Consider the following 12,952-nt stretch of genomic DNA (forward strand, 5'->3'; position numbering starts at 1 on the left):
GCAATGAAAGTTGTAGACAACGGGTGCTGGAATGGTATTGTGATGATTTATTCACCGGATCAATACCCACCCGAACGGTTGCCCTTACTAGAATCTCTTGTTTTTAGATGCCAAAATCCTTTTATCTATTGGCTCAAGCGTTGTGATATACACATGCCAAAGACACCTCTCATGTACTCCTCAGTTAGAGATAGCAAGTTCTTGGGAAGTGATGCCCCTTGAACTCGAAGCTTGGTATGCCCGAGAAGTGAGTGCACTATAAGGGGGAGCCAGTGCTACCAAGCATCTAGCTATCCAGCTGAGTGTTGTATTTTATGGTTAGAGGATTCAATAGATATTGCCCTTGCCAGCCATAAGATTTGTTGTGAATGTGCTTTATTGTCTTGAGTCAAAGTCAAACAAACATTTTGTCTTCCGTGATTGTCAAAAGTTAAATAAAAAACAAACTTTCAAAAGTGCTCATAATCAACTTGGGTTTTGAAAATCAACAACCTTCAATTCAAAACAAAATCCAAACAAAAGTCCAAATTTGTCCAAGTATTCATCCAAAATTTGAACATGGCTTGTCAAAACATTGAATATCTTTGTTTCAAAATTCATGTCACTTTAGGCTAGGTTTTGCATAGTCCAACTTAGGTCCTAGGACATATTGTCATCTCCCTTCATTTTAGTCCTTTTCATTGCAAGCATTCTCATTTTGCACTTAGGTTCAAAATCATTTCCCTAAGTTTGCATTTCATTTCATATCCAAGCTAGATTTCCATTTAGGTGACATTCATGCATTATCCTTGTCATGCTAAAATTAGGTCTTGCCTGGGTTGCATTTTGCATATTCCAAGTCATTGGTCTTCGCATATCCTTATCATTGTATTGTCATCTTGTCTTGGCTTCATCTTGTCATATCATATCCTTAGATCATTTTCATGTCATATCCTAAGTCATTTTCATAATCATTGCCTTCTTGCATTTAGTCTTAAAAATTTGGTTTGTCAAACTTAAAAAATCAAAACTTTGGATGATACCCTAAGTTGTTGTTAGGGAGTCTTGACCTTGTCTAAAATTTGTCCTTTCACTAGTATCATTTTTGTCAAACCTAGCTTAGTATCCAAGCATATAGGTGAGACATTGTCAATTTGTCCTATTGTCATTTGGTCCTTTGTCCTTTAAGGTCTTGGCTTCATTTCAACTTCCCAAGGTTGAGTCTTTAGGTTTGCATTCCAAAAAAGTTTGTCCAAATGTTGAAAAACAACAAAAACATAGGTTGCATTTTCATTTATTTAGGTTGCATTTAGTTGCATATCATACCTCATCCTTTTAAAATAAAAAATCCCAAAAACATTGCATAGTGACATGTCTATTGAAACAAGGTTCCAAGCACCAATGATGCAACAAAGTTTGATGCATCAACCGATAATGCAATCAAATTTTAATCCAAGGCAATCACAATTATATCCAACCCAACAACAAGGCAATATCAGTCAAACTTTTTATGATGAAACAGGGCTCCAAATACAAAAACTAGAGGAAAAACTAATTCGAGAAAAAGAGATCTTGGAACAAAAAGTGAAAAATAGTGAGAAGATTAGATCCCAAATGTCCAAAACGTTTAAAAAATTTCAAGGTCCAAACCCAAAATTTGAGCTAATTGATGTAAAAGCTCTTATCAAACGATCAGACATACCAGCTCCCATCTCTCAAATAGAGATGATGAAACAATTTCAAAAAACAAGCACAAATTTCAATCAAGTCCCAAATCAAGATTCATTTGGTCAAATTTCATTCAATCAAATCTCAAATCAACAACATATCCAACAGACACAACCAATGGTCCAACATATACAACCAACACAACCAATGGTCCAATTTCAACAATATGTCCAACCAACTACACCATCTCCACAAATAGTTCAACCAATGGTGGAATATCAACAAGTTCAATCAACATATCAATGTGAACAACCACAACCAAACATTCAAAAACAAAGGTTGCAGCACACACCAAGCCAAATTTTGAACATGTCAAACCAATTTGATCAACATCTAGTTTGAAATCAAAACATGACATCAGACCAGAACCAACTCCTTTCCAAACAAGTTCAAATTCCATATACAACTATGTCAAAACCTCGAAAGAAAGGTAGCTTTAATGCAAGGATCTTAAGGAAACTACCCAGTGAGTTCTTTGAGGAAGATCAAGATAATACAATTATGTCTAGCAATGCCTCATCCCCCCGCAAACAAATTGACTCTCCAGTGGCATCTATCCCTACACCTTTAGAAGTTTCACAGGAACCTTCCATATTGTCCTCATCAAACAATACACCCAAGGATGAAATTATCCAAGGGCTATCCATAATTGATTGCCAAAATAATCCAATTCATGATGCACATCCTTGTCATGTTTCAGAAATACAAGACCCAATGCCACCATGCACTTTATTGCCATTACCTGTTTTAGAGGACCCCATTCGAAGTCCCTCTTCCTCATGTTCAAGCATTGATTCCTTGCTAGAATCCATCACAAATGTTCAAAGTGCATTTCCTTCATGCCAAAAAATTGATCCCTTGTCAGAATCCCCCATGCATATCCAAAGTCCAACCCCATGTCAAGAGGGTAATTTAGAGCATGAAGAAACGTGTCTTAAAATAGATCAAGATCAAGATCCCGAAACCTTATCATCCCATCCAATTGTTGACCAGGACCCCATGTTCTCAGACACTCATGATGATTCCCCTATTCTTGTCCATCCTATCCAAAGTCCTATTGACACTCCATTCCCTAAGAAAGATCAAGATATCCCAGTCCATCCAATCCCAAACGATCCCCTTCCATTTCATGAAAAAAATGTCCTTTCAAATCCCATTGGCATTCCACTTCCTAAGAAAGATCAAGATATCCTTTCCATCCATTCTGATGATCCCATTAAAAGTCAAGAGAAAAGCACCTTTAAAGAGGATTCCAATAATCTTCCTCCTTGTCAAGATCAAATTATTCCTTTAAATCCTCCACAAGATCCTTTTGTTCCTCCATCTCCTTGTCTTAATGCTCCATATACACTCCAAGATCTCATTCCTTTTGATGATCCCATTATTTCTCCCATTCCATCTCTTGAAGAGCCTGTCATTGAACCATGTTCACTACACAATCCTAGTCCCCCTCATGATCCTAATCCCCTTCATGATTCTAATGTGTTAGTGCAAGATGTTCATGAACCCTTGACATGCATAATGGGTTCTTCCACTTTGGTGCAATCTGATCCACTTCAAGATCTCATTATTTCTCTCATATCATATCCACCTCATAATGGACTTGCATCTTCTTCCCAAAGAAAAGAGTATCCTACAAGTCAAGATATTCATAAAGGCAAAGGAGTAGATCTTCATAAGCAAGAATCCCTTCATGTTAAAGAAAATATTAAGGGTCATGGCCTCAGTGAAATTTCTCAAGACGTTGGTATCCCTCCATCAAAATCAAAACATACACCTTCCCCATCATACTTTCCATCCATCTTAGGTCCTTATATCCCTTTGTCCTCTATGTAAGGTCAGAAAAGGCACACATCCTTGAGTAAATTTCATCAATCCAAAAGACCTCCACTTCATTCCTAGCCATCCATGCATTCCTTTCCCCCTCAAAGCAATTTGGATGCCAAGCATAAAATTCATAAGTCTAAAAATCCACATGTATTCAAGGATCAACATGTCTAATCTAATCAACATGTCAAAGCAAAGAAAAATATGATCCAAAAAGAAAAGGAAAAATCCAAAAGGTCACAAAGGCCCATTTCTCAAAAACAAAAGTTAAAATCTATATGGGTTCCTAAATCCCTTGTGTTGGCAATGCACTCCAAGGAACCACAAAAGCATGAAAAATCAAAAACCATGTGGATCCCTAAGCAGCTCCTTGAAGCACAAAAGCCTAAAGAAACATCAAAATTGGCATCTAAAATTGTTATTCCTCCATCCAAACCTTCCAAGCCTATTTCTCCACCACCTTCTTCATCCGTTTTGGGCCCTTATGTCCCAAAATCCATAGCCTTTCCTTTGTCAAAATCTCAATATCCAAAATACATTTTTCCTCCATTAGTCCATCACCCCTCAAGGTGTGTGCCAATGTCAACCTTGCCAACATTTCTATCCACTCAAACACAATTCTTCCAATACCCTATCCATTATCCAATGCATATTTTCCATCCTTCAATCCCTTTGATCCCATCCTTTGCATAAATCCTTGCCTTAGTTTCATCTCATTTTCCATGTCCTTATCCGACCAACGTCTTTGAGCATACTTTTAAAGGCCATGGTCCATTTTTTTTAAGGCTACTATCCAAACAAAAAGATGCTTGAGTCCTTCTTCCATCCCCTATCATGTGTCCATTTTCAACTAAAATGTCAAAATACAAAAAAAAAATCAAAAAAAGTGAACAATTGAAAAAAAAAAAAAAAGACGCTTGAGTCCTTCTTCCATCCCCTATCATGTGTCCATCTTCTATTGAAAAAGTCAAAATATAAAAAAAAAAGTGAAAAAAAAAGACAAAAGAAAAAAGTAAAGCAAAAATAATTCTTCCACTGGTGAAAACCTAGTAAACAGGCGCCTTGGGCAAGTACTATGATGAAAACCTGACAAACAGACATCATGCGTAATCTATGAACTTCTTGCACACCACACTTGGGGGCAGGTTTCCTCCTTCATATCCTATTGCCCTTCATTATCCTATCATTCCATGTCATACTCCTCCATTATCCTATTGTCCCTCAGGTCCATTTCCCCTTTCCACCTTTGATCTTGACAAGGTTGAGGATCATCATGAGCATCATGTATCTTGTTTGCAGCTTTTAGTCCATCATAGCTTTTGGTCTTTATCCATTTGCTTATTATAACCTTTCATCCATATTCCCTATCTTATTGCAACTTTCTGCCACTATCCCTTAGCCAATCTCGACCTTTAGTCCATGTCCATTATCCATTCTTGGTATTGCTTATCCTATCCATATCTTATCACTATCCATACACTCTTTTTCATTCCTTGATCTTGATCTGACATAAGGACGCACAATTTAAACATGGTTTCAAAAACCTCTTGACATGTCCCTCATGCCATGTCACTGCTTTACATTGTCATATCCAGTCTCATGTCCCATCACGCAATAGCCCTTGAAAATTGTATCCGTATTGTCTCCATGATAAAAGGCCTTTGTCTTCCCTCTATCCACCAACATTTTAGAAAGCCTGTTTATTCACCTATCATATTCCTTGCCTTGCTAGACACTAGAGGCAAAATCATAAAAATTGAAAAATGTCCTAAAATAAATAAAAAAATACAAAAAAATCAAAAAAGCTCAAAAAATACAAAAAAAATCAAAAAGTGAAAGAAAAAAATCAAATAAAAGTGAAAAGTTGAAAAGAACAAAAGTAAAGAAAAATAATTCGCCCTCTAGTGAAAACCTGGCAAATAGGCGCTTTGGGCAAGTACCATGGTGAAAACCTGGCAAACAGGCGCCATGTGTAAAAGACTATTGCTCTATTATCTATCATGACTCCTAGTTGTACTGTCCCCCCCGCAGGTTTATCATGATTATCCTTGCCCTGACCCAATGTTCTGTTCCAGGCCTGTGATTGGTCAACATCATTGTCTTGCATACTCAGGTTTCCAGTCCTTGTGCATATGTTTTGGTCTTGATGGCTGTATATGTCTTTCAAAATTTCATTGGGTGCACGTCCCTTGTCATGATTAATTACTGAAGTTATTGCTACATGCGGGCTGAAGCTTTCTTATCAAATAATGTCCTGAAAAAATCCCTAAAAGTCAAATAATGTCCTGGAAAAATCCAAAAAAATCAAATAATGTCCTGAAAAAATCCCTAAAAATCAAATAATGTCCTGAAAAAATCCAAAAAAATCAAATAATGTCCTGAAAAAATCCAAAAAAATCAAATAATGTCCTGAAAAAATCCCTATAAAGTCAAATAAAGTCCTGAAAAACGAACAAAAAATGGTAAAAACTCAAAATTCCTACAAAGTGAAAAACATCAAAATCCAAAAAACAATTTCTTTGGCATTTTGCATTTTGTCAATAAATGATCCCCTTGTGCATTGATAGATCGTTGAGCATACATCCAATGACAATTAATCAAACATTGTGCTTCAATGAAATCATGCAATAACAGATGAACTGTTCGACCAAGCAAGCATTCAACCTGATCACAGTTGTCACATCAATCCAAATAGCATCAACATTACCATTATTCCTTGTCAATATTATCATGGGTCTTATACAGGGTGTGGTATACTCGAAACTAGACCGTGTCTTGTCTTAGACGGGGTACCGCATTCCCTGGAACCAGACAGCATGGTCATTCTTGTTTTCCACTTTTGACAATGGCGATCAAACTGTTTGTTTGACTTGGTTGAATTTGTGTGTCTTATCTTTTTACTGATTTATCTTTGGCTTCGATCATGTTCCTATGTTAATCGATGATGTCATTGAGTGATTTAGAGTAACCGGGATGGTTCATGGTCCCTTTCATTTTTTGTTGTGTTTGTTGTTTGTGGAATGATTATCACAAACTGGGGCAACTATATCATTGGGTGTCTGTGATAAGTACGTTCGCTTTGTGAACGCCGCACATACCTCGACCCTTGATGTATGCACGCTAGGATGCTTCACTCATTCCTTGTGTGCGATGTGTCTGTCTTTTGCACAATGGGTTGCATTCTAGCTCAGGCCTTCAATGCCATGATGCTCTGCATCCGCTTTGCTACATTAAATAAAGGTTCTCACCTACTTATGTGCATTTGTGAAAGCAAGTTTTCCTTCATCTCTAACTGTCCTCTATCTAATTTCTTCTTACTAACATTTCTTCCGGCAGTCTTGGTAGTCCGCTAGAACCTATCATCTTCTATCATTCTTATCGATCACTTGGCCTCTTTTCTGGATTTTTTCGGCCAATTCCTCGAGGGGGCATGCATATGTCATTGTTATTGTTTGGGGCATTTTCATTATTGTCTTTGAAACAATGCTTAGAATCGCATTGTCTCAAAGAGGGGCAAAATGTAGACATCTAAAAATGGTCAACGCTTGTGGAATCATACTTTAACATTTGCGCATTGCCTTATTTTAGGGTTCTTGCATCACATTAACATTTCTTCTATGTTGCACACTTGGTCTTTATCATTTGCGAGCATCGAGTCCTTCTTCTGCATTCCTCATTTTTCTCGCTTTCAAATTAGGTCTTGTCGATAGCAATCTTCAGTCATGATTTTGATCGATCTTGTCAATCTCGTCATTTTGAGATCAATTCATAATCGATCCTTGTCCTTGTCAATCTTGTCATTTTGCAGTCGATTCGTCATCGATCCTTGTCCTTGTCAATCTTGTCATTTTGCGATCAATTCATCATCGATCCTTGTCCTTTTCAATCATGTCAATTTGGATTAATTAGTCATTGTTCCTTGTTAATTGGCGCTTATCAATTTGATCTCCTTGTCAATCTTGGTCAATTTGTCATTGATTTTTGTCAATCAATCTCAATCATTTATCAACATTTTGGATAATCAATTAATCAATCAATCAACCACACTTCGAGTAACCTTATGCTGCAATTTTCATCTTGTCATCTTGCTTGCTTTCATACTTTGCTCTTGCACTTGTAGGTGAGATCCACAAACAAGATAAATTGAAGGAGAAAGAAGGACGATGGAGGTCAATTGAAAGAGATATTGGTGATGATTTTTCATTTATTTTGAATGTCTTATTTTCAATTCTTCTATTGATTGTAATAGGATTTTATTTCATTGCATTTTAGCTTTGTGGTTAGCTAATATTTATTGCTTTGATGCATTCCATTTTCCTAGCTACAACATTGTCTCAAGAAAAGGTATCGAGGTCGACCCAGCAAAGGTAAAAGAAATCATGGACATGCCACCACCAAAGAATATCAGTCAACTAAGGACATTACAAGGGTGACTTCAATCCATCCGAAGATTCATTGCACAATTGGTTGATAAGTGTCACCCATTCACACACCTGCTACACAAGAACATCCGCTTTCAATGGGATGCCAGATGGCAGCAAGCATTCTAGATGCTCAAAGACTATCTCATAAATACACCGTTGCTGATCCCACCAGATCCAAGTAGGCCTCTACTACTCTATATATCAGCAACAAGTACAGCTTTGGGGGTACTACTAGCACAACATAATGTAGAAGGGAAAGAATATGTTGTCTACTACATCTCTCGCACATTGGTTGGCTATGAACTCAATTACACACATATTGAGCAAGCTTGCCTAGCAGTAATCTTGGCAGCCACTAAATTGAGGCACTATCTATTAACACATAAAGTACAACTAATTGCAAAGATTGATCCACTCAAATACTTACTCAGTAAAGTAGCATTAACAGGCCACTTGGCCAAATGGGTGATGATTCTAAGTGAATTTGACGTCGAGTATGTGGACCGTAAGGCTATCAAAGGTCAGGTCATTGCAGATCAATTGGCCGATGCACCCCTCATAGGCGATCATCCTCTCATTTCCAATTTTTCAAATGAAGAGATATTCATGACCACAACAACACAACCATGAAAACTATACTTTGATGGTTCATACACTAGGCATGGCTCAGGGGCAAGCATTTTGTTTATCACACCTCAAGGCGACAACATCTCGAAGTCTTACAGGCTCACATTTCCATGCACCAACAACATAGTAGAGTATGAGGCCTTGATCACAGGACTTAGGCTAGCCGTACAATGGAAATTACAATAACTACAAGTATATGGCGACTCACAACTGGTCATTTGACAAGCAACAGATGAATATCAGACCAAGGATGATAAACTCATGCCATACAAGAAAATGGTCGACACTTTAAAAGCATCATTTCATACTATCACCTTTGAGCAGATACCAAGAGATCAGAATTGAGTTGCTGACGCTATGGCTACCATCGCATCTCTCCTATATCTTCCACATAATTCAACACGCTACGAGTTCTTGGTAGAACAACTTTGGATCCCCGCTTATGATATCCTTGAATCTGAGATGATATGTCGCCTTGTCGGTTCTGAATCCCCATGGTACGGTGAGTTCTACACCTATCTCCGCGATCACACCCTTCCTCCCAACCAATCAAATAACCAACGTAAAACCTTCATTCACCAAACTACTCGATATACCATTATTGCTGAAACCCTATACTGACACAGTCTTGATGGTACTCTTCTTTGATGTCTGGAATAAGATGAGATAACAAAGGCCTTGGAAGAGGTACATGAAGGAATTTGTGGAACTCACTCAAGTGGTCTGTCACTAGCCAAGAAACTCCTACGCAATGGATACTATTGGCCATCTATGGAAAAAGACTCCTACTACTTTGTTAGGAAGTGCAAAAAATGCCAAATTCATGGAGACCTAATACATGCACTAGCACAAGAATTGCAACCCATCACAACACCATGGCCTTTTTGTCAATGGGGTCTTGATCTTGTGGGTAAAATCCATCCATCTTCATCCAATGGCCATAAATTCATTATTACCGCCATCAAATACTTCACAAAGTGGATCGAAGCTGTTCCACTTACCCAAGTCACCGGCAAGCAGATCACCTCATTCATCCTCGATTACATCATCTACCGGTATGGTTAACCCATGTCCATCATCATAGATAATGGTCTTCCTTTCAAAAATCAAGATGTTCGTGAGCTTTGTGAGAAGTTTCACATCCAACACCACTTTTCCACTCCCTATTACCCACAAGGCAATGGTTAGGCCGAAGCATCAAACAAAAACATATTGAGAATCCTAAAGAAGATAGTCAATGATGCTGGTCATGATTGGCATGTTCAACTGAATCCAGCACTATGGGCATATCGAACAAGCATTCGAGCCCCTACAGGCGCAACTCCCTACTCATTGGTCTATGGTGCATAAGCTATTTTACCTATTGAGGTCGAGATACCATCACTACGGGTTTCCTTGCACAATCTCATTGATGATGAAGCATATAGAGTATCCTGTCTTCAGGACTTAGAGTTACTTGATGAGAAGCGACAAGCTGCATACAACCATCTCAAAGCCTATCAGCAGCGCACGAGTAGAAGCTATAATCGTCGAGTTAGACCTTGTACATTTGAGGTAGGTGATCTTGTTCTCCGAGAGAATCCTCGCAACCAACCAAATAGAGAACATCAAGGAAAGTTTGAATCAAACTAGCTGGGTTCATATGTTATCACTGCTATATTTGGGTCTGGGGCATATCAGTTGGCTACTTCAAAAGGAGAACCACTAGCAGATCCGATCAACAGCATGCACCTCAAACGATTTTATACCTAAGCTGTACAGAGCATCAGGCTCCCCTGCATACCAAAAAAACAATCCAAAAAACATTCAGATAAATGTCCTGAAGAAAATATAAAAACATCAAAATAGTAAAGAAAAATCATGCATCCAAACGGTGAACAAACACTCTGGTGGCACCTTGGGTAGGTACGATGGTGAAAACCTGGCAAATAGGTGCCACTCGTAAAGGCTATGGCTCCATTATCTTTCAGACTCATTGCGATCACATTCATTACATACACACATCCATCCATCCAAACCATGGCTTGGTATTTGATCTGTAATCAAAGAAAGTACTTCATGCATCTTGCATCCCACTTTTTCATAGTCATGTCTAACTTGGGGGTAATATCCTTAATCTAGTTGATTGAAGTGGATTCTACATTACTTGTGATTCATTGGGTTCAAAACATTCAAAACTATCTCGCAAAAACCAAAAACATTCAAAACTGGCTCACAAAAATCCAAAAACATTGAAAACTATCTCGCAAAATCCAAAAACATTCAAAACTAGCTCACAAAATCCAAAAACATTCAAAACTGTCTCGCAAATACCAAAAACATTCAAAAACACAAAATCCAAAAGCAATGGAAAACATCGAAAAACAAACAAAAACATGGCACCACATTGTACATACTCATCCAAGTAGATACTAAACCAACATTAAAAAATCCTCACACGATGATCACTTCTCAAATTGACCAAAATAGTCGACATCAACAATCAAACTGTCTTCAACAAGGATGCATCCTTCCTTACCAAAACAAAGACAAAATGATGTTTTCTTTGACAAGAAAATTGTGTTAAGCTATCAAAAACTTGGTTGATTTGTGAGTAATTCATTTGTTTATTTGTATCAGGTTCCTACCGCATTGTTTGTGTGTCGTCTGCACATTATTCCGATGAAGTACTAGGGCATGTACTACTGGTGTCTACGTGGGAAGTTCACTAAGCTACGTGATCTTATGCAAAATGCAATCATAGATCATTACGGCTTGCTGAATACAACATATACCTCGACCATATGAGCATGAACCATTACCAAGGATCCATATTCTTTATTCTTTATGTATATACTATTTGTTAGTAGGTACAATGCTCTTCCTTTGGTTCCTCCTACCTCATCCAAATTGGATAAAGGTTTTATCTCTTATTACAGTATGAACTTGTCTCAAGATATGATCATCCTAAGATCAAGGAGGATGATCCAAGTCATGCATAAACGAAGATGATCCTTGTCTGTTCTACAAGAAATACTCTAGTCGACTTGACCCTTATATCAAGTCATTTGTATTAAACTTGCTATATAAAATCCATGTAAGAAATACTCCGGTCATCTTGAATCATTATGTCAAGATGCTTGTATTCTCTTCCAACATTTTAAAGCTCAATGATGAAAATAGAGCACTATGGATCGTCATTTCATCTCATTTGTTTATATATTGCATTCCGTTGCATATCACCCATCCATTCACTCATTCATATGTATGATTTATCTGCAAAAGGGAACATTAAGCTAGTCTTGGATACAATCATGACCGAGTACTTTGATACATCATCAATGCACCATGCAAAGTCTCAAAAACATTGCCTTCCTTAGGATCATATCATCATTACATTTAGTTGCATTTTCCATTAAGTACATTCATGTCATTTTTAAATTAAAATTGCATATAGTTCATTTATTTTATTGACATTAGTCTTCATTAATCATTTGCATCATTGCATAATCATAAATAATTAGATTCATTCATGGGATCAAATTGTCCTTGATTGTATTAAGCCATTTACTATGCATTCATTTAGTGTCAATTATCCATTATCATTTCATTATCCTTTATCATTTATCATTGCATACATTCATTTATCTATTCATTAGTTAAAAGGTGCATTCATTCATCCATTATTAAGTATCTTATTATGCTCATGTTAGGATTCATTTACATTGCATTCATTATCCTTTTTTAAATTGTATTAAGGTACAGTTATTAAAACCATAAATTGTAGTACCATCACATTATCATTTTTACTTAATCATATTTAAAGCATTTAAAATCATAAAACCATTTGTTTCCAAAAAACATTGGTTCATATCATTTTATATGTCCATTATACATATGCATTCATCTAGACATTATTCATGTAAAAATTTGTGCTTTACATTTTGTTTATCCATATTACATTCATTTAAAAACATCTAGATGCATAACCATACATAAACATTGCATTAACATCATTGCATAATTATCTCATCATGTTGTCAAAATAGGAAACACCAAAATCCTGTTCATCAATCATCATTATGCATATATCCTCATCATGACATTACATACATATAGACAATACATCAAACAAATCATACATATATAAACCTGCATTCATATGTCAGTATCCAACATCATAAATCATCATAAAAACATGCATATAAGAATTATCTCATCAATGCATACATATCCATCTAAGCAATAAACTCATAAACTCATCATCCTGCATAAACATCCATACATATCAAATGCATATCATCAAAATATGGGATCTCCTCATATATATCATCTCATATATCAGAGTACAATGAAGTCTACAAAATCGGCTACCAAGAGCCATCCAA

This window comes from Cryptomeria japonica, chromosome 7, assembly GCF_030272615.1.
Source record: "Cryptomeria japonica chromosome 7, Sugi_1.0, whole genome shotgun sequence".
NCBI lineage: Eukaryota > Viridiplantae > Streptophyta > Pinopsida > Cupressales > Cupressaceae > Cryptomeria > Cryptomeria japonica.